The 25,558-nt window shown below is 38.7% G+C and overlaps 1 protein-coding gene across 1 annotated transcript in view; it reads right to left on the bottom strand.

Annotated features, from left to right (window-relative positions):
• Positions 1-21,078, bottom strand: part of NFKB1 (nuclear factor kappa B subunit 1) — a 123,994-nt gene extending 102,916 nt beyond the window's left edge. The window contains 1 exon segment of the mRNA XM_036852524.1: positions 20,950-21,078. The gene's annotated coding sequence lies outside the window, so the exon portion shown is untranslated.
• Positions 21,079-25,558: the final 4,480 nt, after the last annotated feature.

Here is a 25,558-nt window from a genome sequence, read left to right as displayed (position 1 = left end):
GCGTGTGACTTTGGATATATAACTAACCCACTGTGGCCTCTGTTTCCTCATCTGCAAATCAGAGACCTTGATAGGGGCTGGACCTTTGAAAGGAATAGAATTTTGTTGTGCTCGGAATATGTTAGCTAATAAATACTTATTCAAAGAAAAAAATCTCCTAAATCATAACTCTTTTTGTAAACTTGGATTTTTATACGGACTTAAGTATATATCCATATTAAAGAATCATTAGCATAATTTTCACTTATATGAAGGATACCAGTAAATAGTGTTACACTGAAATACAGTGTTAACACCAGTTACAACATTCCATGTGAAAAGTTCTTATTCTTAGAACAATACAGAAGCCCAAGCTTCCAAGAAAAATATTAAGACCATTTTTTTTTTTTTTTGCCTTTAATGTGGGTTGATCATTTGAATCCTCTCAATCTTAGCCCACAGTCTTTAAAGGCAAAGGGAGACTGCTGACTTGTTAAACTGACAGAACCTGTTCAGAACCTCTATTACACTGATTTTATGTATATATTTAAACCTGGGGATGGTTTCCTGACCTTTGATTTAATGTAAGGTGGCCCTGACCCTAATTTTAAAGACCCAACTAAATCTACTTTATTAGAACTGATGCAGGGTTATTATCATGATCACCACTGTACAGCGAATCTCAATGAAGATCTCTAAATCATAAGCACAGGACAAAACACCAAATTAAATACAGTCCTCCCTCCAATATCCTCCCCATGATTTATGCACGAATGAGCACCAAAAGATCACAGTTTTAAAAGCCTGACAGCAGCCCAAGAGATACTGGGTGACGGTTAAAATCTGAACTTCTACAGCTTTTGTAAGACAGAGAGTTCACTGTGAAGAGCTGAGGTAACAGTACGCTGAGAGTGATGTCAATGTTAATTCATGATTTAAAAATAAAACGTCAAACGAAACCAAGAATTACTTGGAAAGGATGAATCACAGTAATATTTGCATTAATTGTAAGAGCAGGTTTTATTTCAAAATTTTGAAATACCAACTAAGCCTTTGGAACTGAAGGATTAGGAAAGACCAGGGAAAGCCTCTACTGCCCCCTTGCTCCCCCAGCCCTTCCCCTCACTTTCCCTTTGCACACAGTTCTGTGCTTTTGAGGAAGGACCTTGAAACAGAAAGGGAGACACTGGGTTTACGGGTGAGAAGATGAGCCTAAGCTCTGCATCTCTCTCCCCCAACAGTGAGGCTTCCAGAAAAATTTTCACACCATTGAAAGGGAAACAGAAAATACAGCTAGCTAGCAATAACTAAGATATCTCCCTGAGTGAATTGTTTGTTATTTCTCACATGAAAGGCATAATGTTGTAACTGGCTAAGTTCTGAATATATAATGAGTCTGCATGAAACGCCTAATGGATTATTTTCCACACGTCTGTGACAATTCCACCACTGACATCAAAGGCCAGCATAAGTAGTTCTTAGTGAGGGCAGCAAAACCAAGGCCATAGGGTTGGATGATTAAGGGTAGAATTGGTGGCACTCCCCTCCTTGTAACTGGGGAAATTTTCTAGGATCAGAAATATTCACACTTTTTGACCAGGGCCCACTGTAAGAAAATATATTCTATTAGATTTCATTAAAAAAAACCACCACCATTAAAATCCATTAAAATGATTTCATGAGCCACTAATGGGTCATGATCTGCAGTTTGAAAAACAGAATTTTAGGTGCCATCTAGAGGATAGAGCTGGGAATCAGAGAGATAAAGTGTCTCCATTTTCAAGTTTATTTTCAGCCACAACAGACATCACTTAGGTCTAATTTTAGTACCTCATCTTGGATGAAATTACAAGAAAAAGAGTGACTTTTTACCATCTCTCTGTTGGATAATAAATTAATAAAGAGAAAGAATATACTGGAGTTTCTTTCCACGGAGGAATTTTTTGGAGGAAACATGCTGTAAGGTTTATGCACTACATATGTGAAACATTATATGTGTACTACATATAATATGAAACATTCAAATAAAGAGTGTCTATTGACTCTGCAATTCCACTTCCAGGAATTTGTACTAAAGAATTACATAAGCAAGTGTGCAAAAAAATAAGTACAAGAATATTCACTGCAGCAAAAAACTGGAGTCTAAAAGTCCTTTGATAGGAGACTGTTTAATTATAATTATGCTACATTCATACAGTTATATGTTATGTAACTGCTAAAAATAGTAATTCACATCCATATATAGTAACATGGGGACTTTTACTCCCTAAGTTATAATTTCTATGTTTTAATTTTCTAACTTAATTATGTAATTGGAAATATATTTTTAATAGAAAAAAAGAGAAAATCAAACCCTGTCCTGAATTTAAAGTTTAACTCTGACATCTTTAACGATTAATGATATACAGTGAAGAAAACAAAGTATGAATGAATCAAAAACTTCTAAGCACTACTGGAATCCTCTTCGTAATAAATAGAAAAAAATTTAACTTTAAAGTGGCTATTTATTTACATCTTTCTGATGATATATTGACTTAGTGATGATGAAAGAAAAGTTAATGGTGAGTTTAGTTACTTTTCTCAGAATAGCTGATTTTTTAAAGTTTTTGAAAAAGAATGAATATTTGTGTCCTACCATGTTTAGATTTGTATAAACTCATTTTCTATGTTTTTCCACTCATCCATCCATTTTCAGCTCCCTATTTTTTGAGTTGGGTACAATATGACCAATTAACACGTAGAATAGCTACCTAGTAAGTACAAATGCGTTGTGCTTGGAGCTGGTATAAGATAAGGTCCCTGTTTACAATGGAATACCAATCTAACAACATTCAACTATTACGGCATGCAAAGCTTTCTAGCACAGTTAGTGATACATAGCAAATGTTAGCCATTTTATTAGGTAGCACAGTAAACATTATGTTTATAATACATGACGGGAATAATAGGCAGTAAAAGTTTAGGCACTCTGAGAAGAATCAAGTATTTTTCTTTCTTTCCCATCCTACACATTTACTGATACACTGCCACATTCCCTCCCTATCCTAATCCTTATCACTGCTGAATAAAATGTTTGCATTTTGCCTCCAGGGACATTTGGCAATGTCTGGAGACATTTTCATCTGTCACAACTGGCAGGTGGTCCTACTGGCATCTAGTGTGTAGAGATCAGAAATGCCGCTAAACATCCTATAACGCACAGGATGGCCCCTCACAATAAAGAAATATCCGACCCCAAATGTCAATAGTGCCAAGGATGAGAAACCTAGATGCATGCCATCGCGTCATGATAGTATGCTGGTTCACCTGGATAAAGAACTAAACTTTACTGACTACCTCCCATGAGTAAGAATTAGAGGTAGTGCTTCATATATTTCAGTTAATTCTCACAATAATCCTGAGAACACTGAGGCTTAGAGAGAAGAAGCCATTCGCTCAGGTTGACAGAGTAACGCTGGCTACTCTGACTCCACCGACTACGATTCGAATATCACTTGTCTAAGGGGCAGAAGTGATTTTCCTTCTGGACCCACAACTTTATTTTAATACAGCATCTTTGCTCTAGGTCTCCTGAACGTTCAGGCGGGAGGTAGTCTACCCATAGCACAGCCTGAAAAGCAGAACATCACTGTGACAATACACAAAACTTAAGGGAGTTCTTCCTGAGACAATCAAATGTGAAGTTAAAAATACGAAACAACGTCAATGCAAGTGGTAGTTGCTTTTTGTTTTGTTTTGTTTTAAATGTCTCCATTGATCAAGTTCAAAGGACAGAAAGAGAATAAAGAGATTCTCTCTAAAAGCTGCCCATAGAAAACACCACACTCACTAATGGTATGACAAAAGTACGTAGTACATATTTAAAATTAAGGTATACTGAAATGGTCCTTGAATGCTTTCATTAACTTAGTCATTCATTAAAAAAATATTGTAACTACTATGTGTCAGTTACCAAAGATACCAAAGTACACAAGAGTGAAGCACTACCTGTACTCACAGAGCTAACAGTTGTGGTAGACTGAAAGCAATGGCCAAAAATTCTTCGCAACTCCACCTGACAAGAGGAAAAATCTATTTCTCCATCCCTTGAATCTCGGCAGGGCTGTAACTTACTCTGACCAACAGAGTGAGATAGAAGGGTGAGTTTTAAATGCAGGCTTCAAGAGGCCTTGCAATGACCAACCATTCTGTTCTCTTGGAACACAGCTGCCATGTGAATAAGCCTGGGCCAGCCCACTGGAGGATGAGAGGCCACATGGAGCAGTGAGGGGAAGTCCTAGCTGAGGGTCCCCTGGACCACACAGCACCAGCTGAGCAGCCAAAAGACTTCAGAGATCCCCAGAGCCAGGTGAGACCAGATGACCTAGATAGCCTCCCGAACTGGGAGAAATAACAAATGTTTGTTTCTTAGTTAGCTCTGTGGTGATTTTTTATGTAGCAAAAGCTAATTAATGCAACAGTTTAGTAAGTAGGAAGACAGGCAAAAACAGTGCAACACCGTAAGTATCATGGGAAATGGCAGGTATGTGGGGCATGGGTTAGATATCCTGGTGATTCAAAAACTACATTTTCTTTGTTAGGGTCCTATTTAGAACACCCTTTGTACTCATTTTTATTTTATTGGCCTATTCAGTTTCCAACTGAACAAAAGAAACAAGGACAAGAGGCAAAAACCACCATGGTATAAACAGAAATAAAATTAGTACTGTTAAAACCATCAAAATATAAATATTAATAAATTGCTGCTAGCTTTAAGCAGTGATACCATTATAAAACAATAATGTTTTTAATCCTTTCAACTCCCTACTATCTAACACCAAATTCATCATTCCTATGGCAATGGGCCCCATTCCGACTTTCCAGGTTTTGCCAATATATCATTCTCTCATGTACTCAGAGCCAAAAATTCAGTCAACTTTTTCTCCTTTTCCCTCTGCTTATTTCACACCCATCCAGTCAATAATCAATTTCTGCTGATTTTTTCTTTGTATTATTTCTTGTATCTTCCCCTCCTTTGCACTTTCCTTTCACTGTTACACCCTAGTTAAACATTCATTGCCTTACCTCTGAATAACAATAATAGCCTCCATACTGTTCTCCTTTACTGTGGTATTTCTTCTTCCTTAAGCCTCTTTCACATTATTGCCACATTACTTACAAGACAAAGTCGAAAGCCCTCAACCATTCACCATATTATACTATAAGCATCACCTTAATGGGCTCTTAATGCTTAACAGGTGATGCTTATCATATAATATGCTGAGTGGTTGAGGGCTTTCCACTATGTCCTAATACTACGTCCTAACCAAAACCTTCTACAACAGGCAGACTGATCATTCAAAAACGCTTTGCTCATTTGCATCTTGTATATTTGTTCACAGTATGCCCTGCATCCTAAAATGCCATCTTTCCTACTTAAATATTACCCAGTCCTCAAGCTTCTACTGAAATCCAACATTTGCCAAGAAACCCTATATTTCCTCTGTAACCTACAGCTTTATAGTCCACGTAAGGGTTATAATACTTCTGTGTATTGATGACTGCACACTCAACAACATACTGTTCTACTGCTATTTAACTTTATATATTTATCATCTTTTTAACTGGATATAGATGCCTAAAAATAGAGTTTTACTTCTTTGAATCGCCAAATTAGTAAATAAGTACTTTAAAAAAATTACCTTTGCATTAATGGAAAGAAACAGTGCAATTCCAGATTTGTCCAAATGTGGACTTTTGGTTTCAGTCATGACAGTAACAATTATTGAACTTGCCCCATTGCCATACTCAAATGTAAAGCTATACAAAACACTTGAAGCAATAATTTAAGACCCTGGACAAGAGACAGTATAAAGCTGTATACCGTAAGAGAATGGAAATACTTGAGGTGTGTTCCAAATTCACTTTTTGACTGAGGGCACGTTCCAAACTATGACACAAGGGCGCAGAGCCCAAATAGAGAGCAGCAATCTCACAGGGGAGAGTATCAGAAAGGAGAGATACACAGAGAAAGAGGCTCGTAAATCTCCATAGGGGTCACTTCTGGGCATTGGCCAAATATGAAACTGTGCTAGTGCAGGACAAGATTCTGCAAAGCCTGCTAGAAAATAGCTGCTGGGGATCCAAATCCAGGGACAAGGGGGAACAATGATAAGCTGAATTGAGATTCCAGAAGTTCCTGGAACTTCTGAGAGACACTGAAGTTCTAATCATCTAGGGTGAAGAGACATCACTTAACAATCCTAACATTCAGTTGTGACCTCAGAAGACCATGCAATGGGAGTAAAGGATATACCCTAGAATAAGGGCTACTCTAAACTCTTCTTAATAAAACCAGGTGATCCACCAATAAATTTATTGCCCGTTACAACAAAACTCAACAGTCTTTAACAGAAAACAAAGGTCCATACTCTCTACAATGGGGTATTCACAATGTACAACAAAAAGTGACAAAACATGCAAAGAAGTAAGAAAATATGACTCAAAAGAAAAAATATGACACAAATGATGAAATTAGCAGCCAATGCCTTTAAAACTGCCAATAGTAATATGTTCAAGAATGTAAAAGGAATATGGATATAATGGATAAACAGATAGAAGATCTCAGCAGAGAAATGAAAACTATTAAAAAAGAAAAATAACCAATGGAAAATTCTAGACTAAAATGAAATTTCACTAGGTGTACTTATTAACATATTGAGCAATGTAGAAGAAAGGATCAATAAACTTGAATAATGGCCAATAAAAACTATTCAAGTGAAGCACAGAGAAAAAAGGCAGAAAGAAATTAAGACACCTTCAGTGACTTATGAGACAACATGAAGTGGTCTGACATATGTATAATTTAGAATCCCAGAAAGAGAGAGAAGAGAGAAAAAATATTTGAAGAAATAATGGTGGAGAATTTTCCAAACTTGATTAAAAAAAAAAAAAATCAGCCAATGACCCAAGAATCTCAAAGAACCCCATGTTGGATAAACACAAATAAAACCACAGTTAGTCATATTACAGCCATACTGTGAAAAACTAATGATAAGAAAAAAAAAAATCCTAAAAGCATCCAGGGACAAGGGGAAACAATGACAAGTATGATGGCTGACTTCTCATCAGAAACAATGATGAAAGTGCTGAAAGGAAAAAACCGAATCAGTGAACAATTCTATATTCAGCAAAAATATCCTTTAAAAATAAAAAGCGAAACTGACATTTTTCAAATAGACAAGAGCTGAGAGAATGTGTAGTCAGCAGGTCTGCTAAAAGATATGTTAAAGAAAGTTCTCCATGCTGAAGGGAAATGGTACTAGATAGAAACTTGGACCTACATGAAAGAATAAGAAACACCAGAGGTGATGAATATGTGGGTAACTATAAGACTTTTTTCTTGTTTGTTATTCAAGAGAAACATTACAATAAATTTTGGGGTTTATAACCTATGCAGAAGTAAACTGTATAACAATAACAACACAGAGGAAGGGAAGAGGACAAATGGAAGTAAAACACTATCAAATTCTTACATTATATATGACATGTTACGGTATTAATTCATGGTAGACTCAAGGATGCATATTATAATCCCTAAAGCAACCACTTAAAAAAATAGCTGATGAAGGACATAAAGTGGAACTTAAAAAGTAAACTTGGCTTATTCAAAAGATGGCAGGAAAGGAGGAAAAAATGAATAAAGAACAGAGGGCACAAATGGATAACAATTACCAAGATAGTAGGCTTAAACCCAACCATATCAATAATTACATTAAATAGACTAAAGTCACCCATTAAAAAGTAGAGATGGTCAGACTGGACACAAAAGCAAGACTCAGGTATATGCTTTTCATAAGAATTACACTTTAATATTAAAGACTGAGATAGTCTGAAAGTATAAAGATGGAAAGTTATACCAGTTACACCATGGAAATACTAAATATAAGAAAGCAGGCTATACTAAAATATCATATACAGTAGACTTCAAGAGAAGAACGATTACCAGGGACAAAGAGGAACATTTCATAAGAATGAAGGGTCAAATCATCATGGAGAAATAATGATCATAATGTGTAGGTACATATTAACAGAGCTTCAAGATGCATGAAGTAAAAAGTGGCAGAACTAAAGGAAGTAGAAATATCCACAATTATAGTTAAGATTTTTAACTCTTCTCTCCATAATTGATAAAAGCAAATCAAGAGAACATCAGTAATTTTCATAGAAAATTATGAACAATACCATCAACCAAATTAACCTAAGTGCATATACAGAACATTCCACCAATGACTGCAGACTACTCATTCTTTTCAAATGCACATGGAACATTCACCAAGATAGACTATATGTTGGACCACAAAACAAGTCTCAATAAATTTCAAAGAAGTGAAAACATATAAAATGTATTATCCAAACACAATGAAATTAAAAACCAAGACTAGAAAGATACCTAGAAAATCCTCAAACATATATGATTAAGTCAGGTATTAAACTGAGTGTGTGCCTCTTAGAATCAATAAACGTAGTAAATATAACTTCATTACCCTGTATGAAAGAAGCATCTAAATTCTTGCTGTATCTTGTCCATTGTAACCATGGGGGACAAGGATTTTTTAAGAGAAGTGATTAGAATGCATTCTAATGCTTTCTATAAGAAACAAATCTTTGCCTATGGTGTCTTCTTAATCACAGATGACGGAAATTTATAGGATCAAAAAATGTTTTGGACATTTTCTAATCATATTATAATTGTCATGTACATCAAATGGCAGATTCCATTCTAAGTAACATTTCTTTTTTTTCTTTTTAATATTTCCCCATCTATTTGCTTTTTTTAAAAATTAATTAATTTATTTTTATTTATTTTTGGCTGTGTTGGGTCTTCATTTCTGTGAGAGGGCTTTCTCTAGTTGCGGCAAGCGGGGGCCACTCTTCATCGCGGTGCACGGGCCTCTCACTATCGTGGCCTCTCTTGTTGCGGAGCACAGGCTCCAGACGCGCAGGCTCAGTAGTTGTGGCTCACAGGCCTAGTTGCTCCGCGGCATGTGGGATCTTCCCAGACCAGGGCTCGAACCCGTGTCCCTTGCATTAGCAGGCAGATTCTCAACCACTGTGCCACCAGGGAGGCCCAGTAACATTTCTTTTTGTTTACACTATAGTAGGATAATATCTGGTGAATATAAATTTGTATAGCTAGAGAAGTTCTCTAAAGATTTATAGTAAATTAGCTAAACCCTTACATGTTAGAACTGATGTCACTTGTGGGAGATTGCTGCCTTCCATTTCCATATAAAAACCAATTCAATACACCTACTCAAAGTTTGAGGTCTTTCACTAAGGTGGCATTTAAAAGGGATTTGACTTACTGGACCTTGTTCTGAACTTTTTGCTTCCACATTTCTACTTCTACAGATTTCTTCCTCCCTAAAACTAGAGTACGATGGTGGGGGAGGATGTATGAATAGTCACAGCACAGAGGCTTTTTAGGGCAGTTAAATATACTCTTGTATGATAACCATAACGATGGATACATGTAATTATACATTTGTCTAAACCCACAGAATGCACACCACCAAGAATGAACTGCAGTGTAAACTCTGGATTTTGGGTGATTATGATGTGTCAATGTCGGTTCATCCACTGCAACAAACACACTGTTGTGGTCGGGGAACACTGATAACGGGGGAGACTATGCATGTGTGGGGCAGGGAGTATACGGTAAATCTCTGTACTTTCCCCTCAATTTTGCTGTGAACCTTAAACTGCTCTAAAACAATAAAGTCATAATAAAAAAATAGAGTATGACCAAATTTTAATTTCATGTCTGACCTTTGTCTTCAGGACCAATTTGGAGTATCTGTATTTTCAGATTGAGGAGGAGGAGACCTTGTGGATTATGAATTAGAGATTAATATTCCTTTTTTTTTTTTTTTTTGGCCGTGCTGCGTGGCACGCAGGATCTTAGTTCCCCCACCAGGGATCGAACCCGTGCCCCTTGCAATGGAAGCACAGAGCCCTAACTACTGGACAGCCAGGGATTTCCCAAGAGATTAATATTCTTTTGATCAAACATAGAGAAACTGATCACATTCTCTTAAATTTGAATATGATGACTTTAGTATGGATTTTCATTTTTACTAATTCTACAATATCAATAAAAATATATCCTTTATGTCTTAAGAGAAAAAGATTCATCATGTGGACCAGCAATACTTGGTTCTATGTATGTGGTGACAACTGGCCTGGAGGGAGAAAATGGTTTCCTTGAAGAAAGAATCACAACCACCTTCCGATTACACACACACATAAATAATAATCTGCAAGCATCAAAATTAGGCCTTATACAGAGGACCGTTCAGTCCTTAATCTAGATATGAAGGCCTTTTCACAATGACCACGCCTATAGGTAAACCCTTCAATATACGCAGATGTCAATGTATTGGGTTGGCCAAAAAGTGCCTTCGGTTTTTAAGTAAAAACAAAAGACACATTTTTCATTTGCACCAAGAACTTTACCGAACAATGTATTCACCCTTTTGTTCCACTATCTTCTGCCATTTTTCAGGCAGCTTCTTAATTCCATCTTCCCAAAACTTTTTCTCTTTTTGAGCAAAGAACTGTTCCAGTGCCTTTTACAGTCTTCCAGGGAATTGAAATTTTTTCCATTAAGAGAATTTTGTAAAGACCGAAATAAATGGAAATCCGAAGGTGTAATGTCTGGTGAATACGACAGATGAATCAGAACTTCCCAGCCAAGCTGTAACAGTTTTTGCCTGGTCATCAAAGAAACATGCAGTCTTGCGTTATCCTGATGGAAGATTATGTGTTTTCTGTTGACTAATTCCAGATGCTTTTTGTCAAGTGCTGCTTTCAGTTGGTCTAACTGGGTGCAGTACTTGTTGGAATTAATCGTTTGGTTTTCCAGAAGGAGCTCATAATAGAGGACTCCCTTCCAATCCCACCATATACACAACATCACCTTCTCTGGATGAAGACCTGCCTTTGGTGTGGATGGTGGTGGTTCATTTCACTTGCCCCACGATCTCTTCTGTTCCACATTGTTGTACAGTATCCACTTTTCATCACCCGTCACAATTTGTTTTAAAAATGGAACGTTTTCATTACATTTAAGAAGAGAATCGCATGCGGAAATATGGTCAAGAAGGTTTTTTTCCTCTTAACTTACGTGGAACCCAAACATCAAAGCGATTAACATAACCAAGCTGGTGCAAATGATTTTCAACACTTGATTTGGATATTGTGAGTGTGTCGGCTATCTTCCGCGTGGTATAACGTTGATTGTTCTCAATTAATGTCTTGATTTGATCGCTATCAACTTCAACTGGTCTACCCGACCACAGAGCATGGTCCAGCAAGAAATCTCCAGCACGAAACTTCGCAAACCACTTTTGACATGTTCGATCAGTCACAGCACCTTGTCCATATACTGCACAAATCTTTTTTTGTTTCAATTGCCTTTTTACCTTTCTTGAAATAATAAAGCATAATAGGCCGAAAATGTTCCTTTTTTCTTTCCATCTTCAATATTAAAAGGGCTACACAAAAATTCACCAATTTTGGGCTTCCCTGGAGGCGCAGTGGTTAAGAATCCGCCTGCCAATGCAGGGGACACGGGTTCGATCCCTGGTCCAGGAAGGTCCCACATGCCACGAAGCAACTAAGCCTGTGCGCCACAACTGCTGAGCCTGTGTTCTAGAGCCTGTGCTCCACAACAAGGGAGGCCACCACAATGAGAAGACCGCGCACAGCAACGAAGACCCAATGCAGCCAAAAATAAATAAATAAATTTATATAAAAAAAAAATTCACCAATTTTGATGTCTTTTTTTACATGCACGCTGATATGACAGCTGTCACATACAATCTAACAAAATTGTTTCAAATGAAGCTAAAGACAACTAAGTGCTACTAGAGCCATCTTACAGAAAAAAACGAATGAAACTTTTGGCCAACCCAAAATAAAGTGAGCAGGAAAAAAGGTGAACCACCCTCTCTTCTATGTCTGATAAGGTCTGATGCGAATACTTCTTTCTCCCATGTCTCTTTGTCACTGATCTTAACCGCTCGGCAATAAACAAAATATCTACTCAAACTCATAAATGACAAATTAATGTAAAAATGTGATTTTTAAAATATTTTCACTTACATATTTTGTTCCGTGAGGAAAATCTGAAATAAGCTGCCCTTAGGGCTTTTAACAATAGGAGAGTTAGTTCCTACTTGTGTAAAGCTCATTATTAGCACCTTGAAGTAATGAATTCATTCAGTCAACTCTTGATTGTTATGCGGACGAATATGAGTCACAGAATCAACATTTACGTAATCCAAAAGTCATTAGTGAAACCTTTTAAATGAGACCGAAGTGTAGGAATCTTGACTAAGAAGGGGCAGAAAGGGGGCTTTTGGTGTGCTGGTTACATACTATTTAATGTTAAGTGTGTTCACTTTGAGATAATTCATTAAAGCCGTAATCTTAACGATTTGTGTCCTTTTTTGGTTATGTGATTCTTCAATTTTAAAAAGGCTAATATAAAAAGAAAAAATTTTAAACTGAAAACACTAAATGATCTAATAAGCTCCATGAAATTCTGGATTTCTGTCTCGTTCAGCACTGTATTCCCAGTGCCTAGAACCTGGCACATAGGAAGGACTCAACATATATTCAAATAAATTAACGGTTCAAAAAAAAAATCCTACTATGCAAAAGTAGAAGAGCTTATATAAAGAGCAAAGTTTCCCCACACCACCTCCCAACTCCAATCCTGCTTTTCCGAGTGATCAACTTTTTAACACTCTTAACTTTCTCTTTTTGGTTTTCCTGGGGGTTCTTTTCATATCCCTAAATACTATGTTTATATCTTTTTTTCCTAATTGATCAATTTTAGACATTGTGTTCTTGCTATGACAGATGAGGATTCAGGTCATACCACTACCACTTCCCTATCTTCTTCCTCCAAATATAGTTATAATTAGTGAGACCTTGAAGCAATTTACAATCAAAATACTGAATTTTATATTCAATTTCTATATCATGTGTGCCTTAAATTGCTTTGGAGATATGAACATGAGTTCATAGTAGAGAATAATTAATAATGAAAACATGCAACCCCAGAAACACCTGGATGTCAGAAAGAAGTTAGACTGGGACTATAAATGATATATAAATGATAACTCATAATTCAAAAATGGACAGTTCCTCATATTATCATATTGATAATCAAGAACTGTCTTTGTACTTTCTTACACGAATTTTCCTTAAGTTGACCTATCTGAATATGGCAAGACAATCTGAAGTCTTCCAAATAACACTATTATGTCAAAGAAACAAATAATTTTAGAGGGAGAAGCTCATTTAGTCTGTCTCATTTTTTTTTTTAAGAGAGAAAATGAGACCCAGAGAAGTTAATTAACTTGCCCAGAGTCACACAACTTAATCAAGAGCAGTCTATCAATATTTTGTCGAGTTATTTACTTATTCATTTGGCAAACTTACTGGGTGCTGTGCTGATAAAAAGTAAGATAAAATCCCTTCCCTCAAGGTATTTTCTGTCTAGAAAGCATAAGAAGTCAAGAGCCCATGAACTGGGAGCACATAAATCTTTATGGGGAGGTCAGGAGAATGGGTAGAGGAGGGACAGAGACATGGCGATGTGCACACCATGCCTGAAGGTTGAGTAGTCAGCACAACGGCTAGGAAGGAGAGCGCACTCCTCACACAGGGAATGCAGATGCAGAGGCATTCAAAGTGAGAAAATATGGCAGATAGGAACTGAAAATTGATATGGATGACTTGAGAAATAGGGGATGGGTGAGGAGCAAGGGTGGGAGGTGAGGTGTGCAGGAATCAGCTTGCAAAGACAATGGAGACATTTCAGAAATATAAAGATCGTGATATGATCAGATCTGCACTTTAGAAAGCTGACTTTTATGCTGGAATGAAGGATGGAACAGAAGCAGGAGATTATGCATCAGGAGCGAATGAAAAAAATGAAAGCTAGAAATTCAATGAGGAAGGGATGAATTCTGGAGATGAGAGGAGGCTGAATTGATAGAATTTGGTGATGGATTGGAGGAGATAAGTGAGTATGCATGAAGAATGGGTTTCTAGATTTCTGGCATGGGAAACCTACTGAATGGACCACAGTGGGCTAACAACTGTATCCCCTAAATGTGCTGGGAGGAGCAATTTGGTGGGTGGGAATGATGATAAATTTGATATTGGCATACTGACGGGGATATCCATGTAATGATACTTAAGCGCCTCAGCAATAAAATTACTGTTTTCTGTGGCTTGCCTTGAATGAATGGACTCCTTCAGTTTAACACATATTTAGTACGTACAGCAAAACTGCCCCCCCCCCTCCCCAGTCACCCATCTATTTTAACTTGGACTAATTCCTATTTGGCTATTATGTTAGACTTTTCAAGAGAAACAGGATACTCTCACTGTCCATCATAAAAAAGCACTTCAAACTAAATGACTGATAAGGCAATGTTTTAAAATAGGAAGTATTAAAATCTTCCAAGGTGTGCTTGTTAAATTTAGTTAAATGTCTAAAACAGGAAACTGGGTAAACACATGGAGAAACCATAAAGACATTATATCCAATAAATGCTATGATATAGCAAGAGAGCAAGGAAGTGCATTTAACTGTTATCAGATACCATGCTTTTGATTTTATAATTTCCCAAGTGTATTGAGGTCTGCTTAACACAACTGACTTAAGAATGTGGGGGAAATGACTATTGATTTCAATTAATCAAAAGTAGGATAAGCCACAGTGAAATGTCTACAAAACAGTTCTATTCAAGGACAACCTCTCACTCCTTTCATTATGACCCTCCTCTTCTCATCCATGATATACAGAATTTATCCTTTTCTCTGGAATTCGGATTCACTTTCTAGATTATTTTTCTTTTCCACATTTAAGTCAAAAATAAAGTTCAAGATCTGATTTTATAGAGGACTCTCCCCTAAAACTTTATCTATGCTTTCATTATCCTTTGTTTTGGCCAAAGTTTTCAACATTAAATTTAACTTTTATTTTTTACCTTCATGTTTCTTCCTTTCTACTTTAAATGTCCTCTATATGAACAGAGGGAATTCATACTCCTTCCATCCTTCCACATTGTCTTTAACTTTATAAATCATACAGGTGCTTATATTATTCAGAGAGCATTATAGTAGATGCTGTAAATTTTTAGGGATTCTTTTCCTCTGACCTCACAACCACACCTAGGCCCCATTTAAAAGAAAAATACACTTTATATATAAATCAAGTCTTAATGATCAAACACCAACAAATGGTTATATCTTAGAAAACAAACCTATACCTAAGTTAAGAACTGGTAGATAAAGAAGTTCTTCAAACATCAATAAAACATAAGTCAGGGATTCATGTTAAAACACTAAAAAAAAAAAAAGTCATTCTCTCCATTCCTAAAATTCTTGTCGTGGAAGGCATATTTTCTAAGACAATTAAGCAATTTACTTTCACTATTTAAATGACTTGTAGGCTTGAACCCAGAACCGATGAATAGGTAGATTGATTAGGGAATTTGTCATCACTTTTAATTTTTCTTTTTTCAAGCTTAATATTATTAGAATTGATTTCTGGAGATAAAAATGAAGGATACGTATGCCCTGACACTGAAATATACTGTGATATATTTAGTAAAACCACACAATAAATAATAATGAATAATAAAAATGATAAATAATTTTGTAAAATAACTGCTATTTTGACAAACAAAATTCATTATAGCAATCAAGTTATTTAATGTTAATTAAGCTCTCTCTATAGAGGTGTGCTTAACTTTATGTAGCTTTTGTATTTTTTTAGTTCAAGTTAGCAAAAAAAGAAAATCTCATGTACAAATGCTGGTGAGCCTCATATATCAGAAGGCTTAAATCTAAGAAAAATCCAAAGCTTTATTTTCCAGTATGAAATGTTTGAATGGTCCATACATTTTTTGACTCACACAGTGACGACTGGGGCAACATTAGAGCTCTGTGTTTTTGTTTATGCCCAGAAGCTGTAGACGGAGCTGATTATGTAATGGAACACAGCAAAATTTATCGTTCTCTCCAAATCTTCTCACAGGGAAGCTATACGCAGAGTACTTGGATTATTTTATCATTCTAACTAACAAACACTGCTGCTATTCACTTTTCAGGGTACTTTTCAACAATGACAGCTTTACAATGTACCTGTTATATAAGTAAACATTTATTTTCTTCCTCAGTTTGTTGGCAACAACAAAAATGATTATACATATATGTATTTGTAAACAACTTTTTAAATTAATTTTTAAAACTTGAATGTGTGTTTGTTAAGTGATTTGAAGAGAGGTCAGGGTCAGAATCAGAATTAATTTAGTCCAAAGCTGAGTGGACTGAAGTTAGGAGTTTTCAGTAAAATGGTTCTGACCCTCCCTGAGGGTATGACACCAGGCCTGGGAGTGTTGGCATTGTACCCTTTTCTAGTGTGGATGGTATATTTCATTTCATAAATTGTGTCCACAGAGAATAAATGGTTAGATTCAGAGTTCCAAGGAAAATTTTCTGAAAAATGCTACAAGTAAGAAATAACGAACAAAACCCTCCTGTGATGAGGCCCCAGGTTTTATAGTGTTGCAAAATCATTAAAGTATGAAAGTGGAAAGTATAGTAAACCTTGTGGACTGCCTGCTGGTTCCTGAGGTTTTCCAGCTATAACCTTTTCCCCCCAGTTTTTTATAGGTCATAAGTATTTTATTCCGGATGTCGTAAAATATTTTGTTTTTACTTTTTGATTGATTAATTTAGATAGGCTTTAACAATCTTTGGATTACAAAGCAGTGCTTGCAGCATCAGTCAGCCTCCATCAGTCAGAATTTTTTTCACAGCTTAAAGAAATCATCTATAGATTAAATTCATTAATATCTGTCAAAAGTATGGGTCAGAATAAAAGCTGGTTATAAGATTTTTGGCCTAATGGTGAAATGTAAATGAACAGTAATAAGCTAATTTGTAATAGGGAATTAAGCCACCCGTTTCATTATTCTAATTTCAAAAACAGGCAACAAATTAAAGCAGATGAAACTTGTACTACTGATAATTAAATCTATTACTGCAAAAATATAAAAGAATAACAATGAATTGATTTCTTTTTAAATTTTAAAATACGATGATAAAATTTTTAAATACAATGATATTTTTAAGATTAATATTGTAAATTTAACAAATATTTTCATCCATGATCTACACTCTTGAAGAGTCTATACTCTTTAACAAATCACACTTTATATCACTTTTGTGTAAAACTGTTAGGGTTTAAATATTTTTATAGTGAAGCAATGAGATTTCACTTCACAACTTATTTTCTAAACTATTAGCTGATATTCAAGGGTAGGTCTACCAGCCTCACCTGAAAATATGAAAGCATATTAATTTGCACCCAGGAACCCTCTCTAAAACAACAGAGACCAAAGGTATGAAACAAAGTCATCATTGAGAAAAGAATGCTACTTTTCTTCATCTAACAGTGAAGCGCTGGATACTCATTAATGAAATATTGCAAAGATAAGTGTCTTGGTAATATTACCCTAACTATTAACTCTACCAGATTATCTGGTTGCAAATATTAATCTTTTTTGATTAAAAAAAAAAAATGTTCAAGGAGCCAAACTGACTTGCTAAACTATGTCACAAGTCCCAACTTTCCTCTCTGAAGATGAATGAATGCCTCCATCTTTAAAACCCTTAAGTCTCCTAAGCAGTGACAGGGTCAACTCAAAGGGGTATGTATGCTTCTGATGATTTACCTGCTCACCTCCAAGAACACTGTAGGAGAACTCAGTATTTATGGGAGATACAAGAGAGCAAATGAGAAGTCATTCTCAGAAAGCAGGGTCAATTGCTTCAGTATGGTTTGCTGGTCACCAAGAAGCAGTTGTCAATTAACTCTGATCAGACATAAATGTACATGTAGGAGCAGCACATTTAAAAGTGTCCCCCAGCACAAAAATTCTGTTCCTTCTCCTCCTTCTCTTCTTAAAACATAAAACAATCATGCCACCTTGTATGATTCACATTATAAACAGAAAACCAATCAGCCAAATGAAACAACCTTCCTACTAAAAGTAAGGGAAATTAATGAGAAATTTTGCATAGCCATTGATTCTTATATATCCACTCCTGTTAATGTGATTGCTGTTCAATCTGTAGACTAGAAGAGCATAACCTGAATATCTATTCTTATTGCTTAAACTACTCTGCATTTCCAGATACATTTTCTGCTGCAGTCATTTCTATGCTCAGAACAGCACTTCTAATAGGTTCTGAAAAAGAAAAAGATATTTTGACTACTTTATCAAAAATCTATATAGAAACTCAGATATCATTTTTTAAATTTATTGTTTTAAAATGTCAACTACTGTTCTTACTTCTCCCAAGTTCAAACTAATTGAAGGTTATGAAGTAACCACTTCCCCCAGAAGCCAGAACTTTCACCTCTTCTGAACAGGGGAATACCTCTCATAAATTAGGTAAAAAATAAGGGCTTGCTGATTGAATGATAGTCCAAGATTCCTGTGGCTGCCAATTCCTTATAAAGACCTTCCATCTACCACAGTGAGCAATCCCTGAAAGTCCAGGTAGTAACTTACTTCATCAGTTATCTGGGAGTCTGAAAGCAGTGGTAAACACAGCCTGCATAAATATTAGTTTCTCAACTAGAGTCAATTTGTTCCAAGGAACATGACAAGAGAAATGTGAGGACGGTGATCACTAAATCTAAAATTCTGTCTATTTCAGACTAATTGAGCTTTTACCAAGTGCAACTCAGTCATTACAGATGATCTTGTTTAAAAGGTAGAAGTAAGAAGGAAGTGCAAAGATCAAAGGAGTGCTTACAAAGGGGAACAACTATTTTTGTACCTATACTCCAGTATTTACTAACGGGGTTTGAAAAACGGGCGTTTATTCAGCCCACGTGAATGCCAACTGCAGAACACAAGATAAAATTGAAAGTTCAAAACAAACAGATTTTCAAATCACCACCAATCCCTAATTGGATTATATAGAACTTTCTTTAAAAAGTCTTTCAAACAAGGTTAGAAGTGGTTTTCTATTCACGGCAAGCAGTATTTCAGTCCAGTAGGCTGTGGCCCAGGAAGACATTTTATCTAAATAAGCTCCAGAGGACTTTGAGGAGTTGCAGGTATCAATGTGGATGAGTAAGTTCAGGAGATCTCATATTTCCATTTATCATATATGTTCTTCTCACTTTAGCAATTTAATTACATGATAAATCAATCTCTTTTTATTTCCTGTCTTCTCAAGTTCAGAAGCTCAAAAAAATACTCTGCTTTAAGTTATTTACATAACTTCTTTAGTGCATCAAACAGTAAAAGGATTCATCTCTAGAAAGCACAATATTAAAATCAGGAAAACAGCATGCTTCAGCTGAGGGCTTTATTTTAATCAAATTCCCAGTTAAAGTTTTAGCAACAGGAATGCAACTTAAACTACTCAGGAATATTCAATTGAGGCATTCTGTTAGAAAAATAAGCACTGAACATCTTGATCCTAAGCTTTAGTGTTTACCAAAGATCACCAGTCTGCAGAAGAACATTTCTATGCCACAGCCATTAAATGTTTTAGTAATACCACAGTCATTTTCTCAGATTATGGGCTTTATAACAAAATCTTTAAGTTAAATATAGTTATTTAGTTACCTGCAATGCTGAAAAACCCTACTTAGCAAAGTCCATGAAAACCTCTTAAATCTTGATAATCAAAGCCAAGCAACCAACCAATCTTCGTACAAATTTCCTAATTTACTACGGTAAATTAATGAGAAATTTTATGTAGCCATTGATTCTTACATACCACTCCTGATAATGTCATTCCTGTTCAACCTACACACCAGAAGAGCATAATCTGAATATTTACTCTATTGGTTAAACTACCCTGCATTTCCAGATACACTTTCTACTGCAGTCATCTTTCTGCTCAGAACAGCACGTCTACCAACAAGTTCTGAAGAAGCAAAAGATGATATTTTGACTACTTTATCAAAAATGTATATGGAAGCTCAGATATTTTTTAAATTTATTATTTTAAAATGTCACGATAAGCTTTGTTTACATCATTTTTGTTTTAGAGGTCATGCACAACACATGGTACCGTTGTCCAAGTGTTTTACATAATCAGGGTGTCTAAAAAGTGTTCTAAGTGGGTAATTTCGCTCTCAAATGCCCGGCCCTGTAGGATCAGTACCAGGCCCTCCTTATCTTTTGAAAACTAAGGTACAGGTCCTATGGTAGGTGAGCATATCCTGTCCTGGTTGGTTGGAGAGAGAGAGAGAGAGAGTGTGTGTGTGTGTGTGTGTGTGTGTGTGTTGGGGTGTGTGTGTGTGTGTGTGAAGTGGGGGGCTTCTTTTGGAGGTAGGAGACCAGGAATAAGGCTGTCCGGTTCAATCTTGGGGAGCTGGGGAGGGCTTTCCCAGCCCAGAGGACTGACATGCACTTCTGCTTTCATTTCGTGGAACGCCCTTAGGTGAAATCTGCTTCTGCACTGCACCAACCACCTTCCCCTCACTCCTCCGCGCCCAAGCGCCACTCAGCCCTCAAGCCCCGAGCCCCCGGCAGGGGGAGGGGAGGTGGGGTTAAAAAAAGTTTGCGCGAGTTCCCCTCCGCTCCGCGTTCCCGCCCGGCGGAGGGACTGGGGAGAAAGAACGGCCCGGGCGAGCAGCCGCGGCCCTCCGGCCGACCGGCCCGTGCTTAGTGCGGAGGTGCCTTTCCCCCCTCGCTCAGAGCCCATGCGTCCCTCCACTACTGTCAACCTCCTCCTCCGGTCTAGCCGAGCGGTTAGCGCAGGAATGAGGAAGTCCGAGCGGGGCCGGACGGGGTGCGGGGCGGGTGGGTGGCGGGAGTCGGGCCGCACGTCGCCGGCGCGGCCCCCGCTTGCCCGAGTCTGGCTTACCCCGCTGGCGGGTCCGCGCTCGGCCTCCCTGCGCCTGTGGCTCCCGCTCCGGGGCGGCGCGGGCCTGGGGTCCGGGGAAGGAAGAGGCGGCGGCCGGCCGGAGCCGGAGCGGGTCGGCTCGGGTCCGGGCGGGCGCGCGGTCTCGCCGGGCCAGTCAGCGCCGCGCCATGGCCGCAGCGCGGGCGGAGGGAACGCCGGGCGCGCGGCTGCGGGACCGCGGCGTCGCCGCCTTCCCGGCCGCGGCGGCTCCGGCCTGGGCTGCCCCGGGCTCTCGAGTGAGGCTGGCGGCGGGACGCTGGCCGAGGGCAGCGGCGAGAGGCCCGACCGACGGGAAGGGCAGGGGAAGCTGTCGGCGCGTCGCCGGGCCGCTCCGGTGGCGAAACCTCCTCTTCCTGCCCCGGCTCGCTGGTGCACTTCTCTCTCTTTCTCTCTCGCTCACTCTCTCACTTCCTGGCTGGAAATTCCCACTGACGTCGAGAGAGAAGACAGACAGACGGACACACGCGCACACGCAGCGGGGGCGGGAGGTGGGGTCGCCGCCGGGGGTGGGGGAAGCCCGCACTCCTGCGGGGGGGGGCCTTGCGCCCCCGGCCCGGCCTCGCCGGCCCGCTCCGCACACGCCCCTCGGAGCCGCTGCGGGGCGCAGGCGAGGGGCGCGCGTTCGGCGCCCTGGACGCCGGCGTCCCCCCGCCGCCGCTCCGGGAGCCCCGAGGGCAGCGGCGGACGGGGACGCCCCCTGGAAGCGCCCGCGGGGCCGACTCTTGCTGGGAAGCGGGCGGCGCGCAGGCGTCGGCCGTGCGGCTGTGAGAGTCAGCCAGTCCAGAGCCCCGAAGGACAGGCCCAGGCATCCAGAGGGGATGATGGCTCGGCATGGAGCCAGGCATGCTGTGTATAAAAATAAGTTTCATCTGTATATTCCATTTAAGTGCTCTCAGTTACTCTCAGATCTCTTTACAGATTAAACTGGAATGTCTATAGCATAACTGACTTCTGTCCAGGGAAGTCTGAACGTCTACCGGTTTGGGGTGAGGTCTCGAATCTCCTGGTTTTGACAGTTCTTCAGAATTTTCATTTACAGGGCATTGTCAGGCCTTTATGAGAATTACTGTGGGTGGAATTAGAGAGATGCTGGTAGCAATGGTTTTGGTTCACAGCTCATAAAGAAACACTGATCCGGCAGGTGGGAATTTGTTTTCTTCTGGAGAGACCGCTGCTAGAACCCGCAGACGGGCCTCCCGGTGATCACCGTTCACTAGCATTTGAGCTTCTTTACGTGCCAGGCACTGTGCTAGGCGGGGCAGGGAATACCTTAGGGTAGATTAGTTCCCCAAACAAGAAACCAGAGCTGAAATAGATATTTTAGTGCTAATTATCTCACTACTGAATTCAGTGATAACTGTGTAAATTGAACTTTAAAACATCAGGAATCACTGATTCACCAGGCAGGGTTGCTATGGCATTAGACTGCCCATAGCAATATTCCCTTCGTGCCCACTCCTTGCCATGCCCCCTCCCTCCTCGGGTTATAAGAATCTTCTTGGTGGAGTGTTCAGCAGAGGAGTCGAGATCCATTTGTTTGGGTCTGGGGTGAATCTCTGCAGTGACCTTGGGACCAACGAACAATCTTCCTTCAAGCCATTTCATTTAGCTCCCAGGGGCCGGTTGAACAGCTGGAATTCAGGGGATTTACAAAGACTAAAGACAATGACTTTTTAGAAACCCTGTGTTATTATTTATGGGACATTATTAGAAATTGTGCCAATATTGTGTTTTTAGTAGATTAATATATAGTTTATAAAAAGTGATTTCTGCCTCTGTCATGAAACAACAAAGTGTTAGGGGAATAGTTTTCTTTTTCCTTATGGGGTAGGTGTGAATATTCACACAGTTCATTCTGCATGGGGTGGTAGCCCATTGCTGAAAGAATCAATAGACAGTATTGTTAGAAGAGAAGAGTCAGTGTGACATATTATGGGAACAAAAATTAAAGTGTTAATTACTTAAAAGGATTAAATTTCAAATTCAAACTTATCCCGTACATTGAACTTAAAATTGAGGTGGGCGGAGGGGTTGGTCTATTAAGCAGGTGTTTTAGTTTTCTAGGGCTGCTGCTAGAAATTACCACAAACTGGGTGGCTTAAAACAACCGGAATTTATTCTCTTACAGTTCTGGAGGCCAGAAGTCAGAGATCAAGTTGTTGGCAGGGCCATGCTCCCTCTGAGGGTTCTAGGGAAGACTCCTTCCTTGCCTCTTCCTAGCTTCTGGTGACTCCTGGCAATCCTTGGTGTTCCTTTGGTTTTTAGCTGCATCACTCCAATTTCTGCCTGTGTCTTCACATGGCCTTCCTTCCTGTGTCTCCTCTGTGTCTCTGTATCCAAATCCCCCTCTCCTTTCTCCATTTTAAAGACAGGAGTCTTTGGATTTAGAGCCCACCGTAATCCAGTATGATCTCATTTTAGCTTGACTACATCTGTAAAGAACCTATTTCCAAATAAGGTCATGTTCATAGGTATCTGGGGTAAGGACTTGAACATATCATTTTGGGGGACACAATTCAATGCACTACAGTAGACAAAACTATAAAAGCCCTCCATCTACTCTTTTTGGCTCACCAGTTATCCTTCCTGTACTCCCGCTTTGTTTCCCAATACTTCTTCTACACCCTATACATACCTGCTTTCAGGAATGTTTCTTACAAATTCACCTACCCTCAGGTGTCAGAGGGCATTTGCCACTATCAGAACACAACGGAAAAAATGCCTGTGGAATTTCAGTCATCAAGATTGTGGAAAGGGCAAGTTGTGTTGTTGTATGTGTCACTAAATCTTTGAAATCACCTGAATTTCTCTTCTCATAAAGCTGCGTATTGGAAATGTTGGCGTCCAGAGAATTGCGAGGTTGAGATCTACATAGTGTATACATCAACAATGAGACGTTATATAGTGTGTAAAGAGTATTCACAAATACAGACTTATACATCTGAGCCTTACAAACTCTAAGGCCTATCTTGGGGATAGAACAGGAGTGAACTGTATTTCTGTAAAGGGCACAACTTGCTTCAGTTCAACATGCTTAGAAACACCCAGGTCACAGCTCTTGGCTCTGGGAGCCAAGATGAAATGGAAAGACTTCACTAGACTTGAAATCATACTTGACTTAGAGTCCTGGCTTTGCCTTGAATTATCTGTGTAACTTTTGCCAAGTTTATATGAATTTCAGTTTTGTCACCTATACAATAAGCATAACATTATAGTGTATACTATATAATAAGCTGTATAATAGCTTTATATAATGCTTTACATTATATATGTTGTGTTGCTACGGTCTGAATGTTTGCATACCCCTCAAAGTCATATTTTTAAATCCTAATCCCCAAAGTGATGGTGTTACGAGGGTGGTCCTTTAGGAGCTGAATAGGTCATGAGGGCAGAGCCCTCATAATTTGGATAAGTGTCTTTATAAAAGAGACTCCAGAGACCTAGCTCCTCCCTTCTGCCATGTGAGGATACAACAAAAAGTCTGCAGCTGGGAAGAGGGCCCTCACCAGACCATGCTGGCACTCTGATCTCAGACTTTCAGCCTCCAGAACTGTGAGAAATAAATTTCTGTTGTTTATCCGCCACCCAGTCTGTGGTATTTTGTTATAGCAGCCCAAATTAACAAACTAAGACATGGCTATATAATATACATGTAACAACATATGTGTTGTATTATGTATATATACAATAATAACATGTATGTTACATTATGACAAGTCTACCTCACGAAGCTCTAGAGACAAAGGGGAGATAAAGAATGTAAAAGGCCTATGGAAATGTCAATAGTTATTCTAAGAAAAAGGACTTGAAATTAATTTCCTCATAGGCTTAAGTGACATAAATGCTCACACTATTGACCACTGGGGCAGACACTCATCCTCGTGGCATCTCTCCCTATTGATAGCGAAGTATTGCATTACACCTCTATTAAAGTACTTGTCATGTTCTATCTTGTGCTTGCACAGTTAGCAGGTCTTATTGGAAAAGCACTCCATTAGCCTATAAAAGTGGGTACAAAAGAAAAAGAAGATAAAGCTGGGAAGAATGACCTCTTATGTAATAGCCAGGACAAAAGTGATTTGTATAATGGATTATATCACCAAGAGTAAAACCAACAGGAGAGGGCAAAGAAATCATCTTCCTCTTAAGACTGTATAGAGAATCCAGAATTGTATTCCGTTGACAATGGAGACAAGAAATTTCAAAGAAGAACGTCACTGGTCTTAGAGATACTAGCATCTTTTCTATCAGTTCAAATGATATTTATGCACTACCATCACTGCCGTCAAAGAGTTGGCAAAACTCAAAGAAGTGCTTGTAATGATAGTGCTAGGCAGAGTACAGTAAATGCTTTCATGGAGGTATAGTCAAATACTTAGGCATAGGTAGGGAGAGATATAATGGTGCTTGCAGTATTGCCTGGTGGTTAAGCTCTCAAGCTATGGAATCAGGTGCTACCTTCAAATTTGAAGCCAGTATCTGATTGTGCCCTTTACAGAAAATAATTCACTCTTGTTCTTCCCTGAGTAGCTGTGTGACCCTAGATATAATTGTTTCAAGCCTCCTTTTT

Source organism: Balaenoptera musculus, chromosome 5 (genome assembly GCF_009873245.2).
Source record: "Balaenoptera musculus isolate JJ_BM4_2016_0621 chromosome 5, mBalMus1.pri.v3, whole genome shotgun sequence".
NCBI lineage: Eukaryota > Metazoa > Chordata > Mammalia > Artiodactyla > Balaenopteridae > Balaenoptera > Balaenoptera musculus.
The sequence above is the reverse complement of the archived record's forward strand: the minus strand, read 5'-3'. Positions and strand labels throughout refer to the sequence as shown.